Genomic DNA, 5,393 nt, shown 5'->3' on the forward strand with positions numbered 1-5,393 from the left:
ATGACACGTTCACTATTCTTCCCCAACACCAAAACTCAAATATATCAATTCTTCTGTGGTCTTCCATATTCATTGTCCAACTTTCACGTGCATATGAGCCAATCAAAAATACCTTGGCTTGAGTCAGGCTGACCTTAGTCCTCAAACTGATAACTTGGCTCTTGAACACTTTTAAGAGGTCTTGTGCAGCAGATTTGCCCAATGCAATATGCCATTTGATTTCTTGACTGCTGCTTCCATGAGTGTTAATTAATTGTAGATCCAAGTAAAATGAAGTGTTTGTCAACTTCAATCTTTCCTACATTTATCACGATATTATTTATTGGTCCCATGGTGAGGATTTTTGTTTCCTTTACATTGAGGTTCAATCCATACTGAAGGCTGTAGTCTTCATTAGTAAGTATTTTAGGTCTTCTTCACATTCAGCAAGCATGATTGTATTATCTGCAGAAACAATTTGTTAATGAGTCTTCCTCCAATCCTGACGCCACATTCTTCTTCATATAATCTAACTACTTGGATTATTTGCTCAGCATACAGTTTGAATAAATATGGTGAAAGAATACATCCCTGGCGCACACCTTCCATGATTTTAAACCATTCAGTATCCTCTTGATCTGTAAGAACTATTGCCTCTTGCCCTATGTTCAGGTTTTTTAAGAGCACAATTAAGTGTTCTGGAATACCCATTCTTCATAATGTTATCCATAGCTTGTCATGATCCATATGGTTAAAGCCTTTGCACATTCAGTAAAGTACCAGTAAACATCTTTCTGGTATTTTCTGTTATCAGTCAAGATCCATCTGACATCAGCAATGATATCTCTAGTTCCACATTCCCCATCCTCTTCTGAATCCAGCTTGAATTTCTATACCATGTACTGTTGCAGCCAATTTTTAATTATCTTCAGCAAAATTTTACTTGAATGTGTTATCAGTGATACTGTGCAAAGATTTCTGCATTCGCTGGGTCACCTTTCCTTGGAATGCACTTAAGGATGGTTACCTTTCCTTGGAATGCACTCAAGAATGGCCAGGAAGCAAACTTACAAATTTCTTAATACGGATGAGTGAGTTCCTTCAATGCTACCTCAGTTTGTTGAAAGATTTCAGTTTGTATTCTGTCATTTTTTGGAACTATGTTTTTCTCCAATGTCTTTAGTGAAGTTTGGATGTCTTCCCTCAGTGTCATCAGTTCTTGATCATATGCTACCTCTTGAAATGGTTGAACATTGACCTTATCCTTTTGGTTCAGTGACTCTATGTATGCTTTCCATTTTCCTTCTTTCTTTTTTCCATGTTCTAAGAGACAAAACATTTTATCTGAACAAAAGGAACATTCAGCTCATGAAACATAAGAACAAAAACAAACAAATTTCTTTGAATGTACTCCACTAGAAAGACAAGGCATTTTCCTACACCAAACATTTTACCTTTCTCACTATACTACAGAAATCCAATAAGTGTTACAGTGGAAGGGCCCAGGTCCACAGTGTGAGTGAAAGCTGGAACGCCAACGTGGAGGTATAACACAAGTCACGCTTCCCTTTGCACACACAGAGGCAGAGTCATCCAAGAAAGGAAACTGCACGGAAAGCTCAGGCCACATTTTGGTCTTTTCTGGGTGGGAAGGATTGGCGTTCCATCAGGGAAAATCCAGGTACTGAGTGAAGCCACAGAGAACACCACGAGAAGGGGGCAAAGCCTAGATTTCCTCAGGCACCTTGTCTTCCTCCGGGGCAATAGAGTGAACACTGACATCTGGCTTGAGGGCGGCTGTCTGCCATCAGGGCCCTCCGCATCCATCACGCAGGAAAGAGCTCAGAAGGGCTCTCTCCATAGCAGTACTTGGCTACAGGATCCCTATAGGTGTTCTCATTCTGCACGCTCTGGGATGAGGTTCTGCATTTAGCCAAGCACAATTCAAAGTGATCTTCGATGGCCATGAAGAGGTTCTGGAATGCCTCCACTGCTGTGTTGAAGAAGCGCTCCAGGAGAAGTTGCTTGTTGGGCTGCAAGCAGCAAGACACACAGTACTCCTACGCACTGCAGCAGCCTTTGGACACGCAGACATTGCAGCAATACTGCTTTGTGCTAGGGATGCTGACATTGACATTGCGGCAGCCATTCACCAGCAAGTCCCTCCTTTCACAAATGTATCCGAGTTCATCTGTGATGAGGTGCTTCCCTTGAATGGAGTTCCCTTATTGGTTACTTGGCAGACTGCTATTGTCCAAGTTAAACTGCACTTTCCAGAGAGTGGGTTGATTGATCATGATCTTGAACCTGGAGGAGATTCTGATCTCTCACTGCTCTCTCCTCCGGCTTGAAGGTGTTGCTAAGGAAATAGATGAGCGAGAGCCCGAAGACCAGAAGGAGCACCCATCACTTTCTCAGCAGCTGGCGTCGCACCATGGCCGTCAGGTTCACCATCCTGGCAGGACGCGGGGTGCGCGGCCCAGACGGCAGGGCCAATACGCGCCGGCTGGTCCATTCCGTGAGGCGAACACCAGCCCCACGGCCATGGCCTACCTACTACTCCTGGCAGCCTCCTCCATTTTCTTTTGGGGCTTTCTTCATCATTCAACATTTTGCCCATAGAATCTTTCAATATTGCAAGTCAAGGCTTTAATTTTTCAGTCAGTTATTTCAACTTGAGAAAATGGTGAAATTCCTTGTGATTTCTAAGAAAACAAATGTTTAACTGGATGAATTCAACTGTTACTAGTATATCTTGTCTGTTCCAGAGGATGAATTCACATATATGTTGTGGTTGTTGTTGCTGTTAAGTGCTATTGAGCCAATTCTGACTCATGTTGTTAGGTACCGACACATAGCAACCCTATGAACAACAGAACGACACACTACCTGATCCTGGGCCAACCTCACAATTGTCACACTTGAGCCCATTGATGCTGCCACTTTGCCAATCCATCTCACTGGGGGTCTTCCTCTTTTTCTCTGACCCTCCACTTTACCAAACATGATGTCCTTCTCCAGCAAGTTGTCCCACTTTACATGTCTGAAGTATGAGAGGCGAAGTTTGGCCATCCTGGCCTTCAAGGAGCACTCTGGCTGCACTCCTTACAATACAGATCTGTTTGTTGTTTTGGCAGCCCATGGCACTTTCAATATTCTCCTCCAACACCATAACTCAAAAGCATCAATTCTTCTACAGTCTTCCTTATTCATTGTCCAGCTTTCATTGACTCTTAGCAACCCTGTATAATATTTCCAAGGAGCAGTTGATGGATTTGAACTATCTACTTTGTGGTTCACAGTCCAGTCCCGTGCTGGTCCTACAACACCACATCAGGAGTCCATATATATAATACCAATTAATTCTTCATGTTTGAGCATGATCTACATGAATAATATTCAAACCAAAATTACTACCAATAATGTTTCTTACATTTGATTATTTAAAGGTAGTATAAGGGCAAAAATGACCTATTAATCAATATTCATTTAGAAGTGGGTCATCTTTTCCATGTAGAAAAAAATTTCACTTGGACAAAAACAACAACTGATGAATGGGATGTAATTTTCTTTAAGTCTTTTAGGATTACAGTTGGTCTAGTTTTTATCTATTAACTACTTACACTTTTATTGGCCATTATTATGTGTAAAACAAATGTAAAAAAAAAATGCATTCAACATTAATACCTTTGTCCAGCTACTTGCAAAAATTTTACACTCATATTAACGAAAATAAAAAATTCTCACAGTGTACATACACAAAATGGAATATTATGCTACCTTGCAAAACAACGAGGAAGCTATGAGCTATCACAAAACATGGATGAACCTTAAGGACATTATGTTGAGTGAAATTAGTCAGTCACACAAGGAGAAATACTGCATAGGACCACTACTATAAAAGACTAAGATAAAGAGTGCTGCCAAACCAACATACTAAAGTGGGTGGATGGGGAGGGGAGATTCTTTGCTGGTTACTGGGAAGTGGAGGGTGGAGTGAGGGGAGGGAGGAGGTGTTGTACAGGTTAGGGAAGAGACTCAGGATAGTTTAAGTGCTAGGGAGGGGGGCAATACACAAGAGTAAATGGAAGAACAAGGTGGATGGGAAAACAATTAGGCAGATTTGCAAGGGTTAAGTGGGACAGAGATAAATAATGATGTATGCACAATCTTGGAACAACAGGGCTCTGGACACAGGGCTTGAGACAAGGTTAGAAGGGGCAAAAGGAGAAGAATAATGTCAAGCTGCTTGGCTGTCTTTTGAATCTTGGTATTCCTGGGATACCATTATAAACTAGACACTTGAGGGGGAGAGAAAGATATAGCCAGAAATATCACCATAGAAAGCTTGTGAGTCAGTCTTCTGCCTATAACTGATTGGAATACCTAAAATGGGGCTAAAACTTGCCCAGTGAAGGAGGATTTTTTGCGGAGCCTCTGCGTTATATAAGACCATAAGTGGAATCCTGAACCCCATCCAGAGTCTTCTGAGGTGGGAAATTTCCACTTGAAAGGACAAGCAGACCAGCCTGGAGTGGCTAGAAGAACAGAAGATACTTCTTGAAAGAAAGACCAACAGGAAAAATACAAAACAATAATGGCAGCCCAACTGATTTACTACAAGAACAAGCAAGTTGCTTGCCCAAGAGCCATGAAGGCAAATGGTCAGGTACCTTCAGGGCAACCCCCTTCCAAGACTAAGACTTAGTGGGAATACACAAGTAGACATGCATTCTGATTGATGACCACATTCATCACTGAAAAGGGTAAGTGAGGGAAAAACATCAATGAAGCTGCGAGCTAAGCCCTACAATGTTCAATAGACTCCTGGGAACCACGGGTGGAGACCTGGTTGGCCAGCAGTGTGGCAAGACCTGGAGACTCTTGGGCCCAGAGTCAGTGACATAGCCACAGAGGACTAGAGTGGCGAGTGAAGCATCCAGCTGATAAGAAGAGAGGGCATATGCACAACAACACCCACACTTGCAGATAATACCCACTCGACCTGGCTTCAATGACTGGATGATCAAAGGTCAATTAGAAGAAAGAAGATGGAAAAAAAAGTAATCGGATATAATTTGATGAACTTGACCTATGCCTATGGATGCAGTAACTAAAAAGAGGGAACACATCTTTACAGCAAGGATCATTCCCACCCCCTCCATACACAGAGTAGACAGGGATGGGCAGCTTGAACATTGGCTACCCAAATTGGGGGGCTACAAAGGCAAGAAGTGACTGTTTTACAAGCTTTCAAAAGGGAACCTAGAGCCAGAGGGCATGAAGGAAGGTAGAATCGCCACTGAGTAGTCTCCAATCTATCTGGGTGGGGCTCCTGAAAGGAGATGCGGATCAGTCTCTTGTGGTACAATAGTGAATAATTGTTATCAGGACTCACTGTGAGGGTTGGAAAT

At 42.4% G+C, this 5,393-nt stretch overlaps 1 pseudogene; it reads right to left on the reverse strand.

Annotated features, from left to right (window-relative positions):
• Nucleotides 1–1,805: 1,805 nt before the first annotated feature.
• Nucleotides 1,806–2,433, reverse strand: LOC102818536 (annotated as a pseudogene).
• Between the last annotated feature and the right edge of the window lie 2,960 nt (nucleotides 2,434–5,393).

This window comes from Chrysochloris asiatica, unplaced genomic scaffold (genome assembly GCF_000296735.1).
Source record: "Chrysochloris asiatica unplaced genomic scaffold, ChrAsi1.0 scaffold00126, whole genome shotgun sequence".
Classification (NCBI taxonomy): Eukaryota; Metazoa; Chordata; class Mammalia; order Afrosoricida; family Chrysochloridae; genus Chrysochloris; species Chrysochloris asiatica.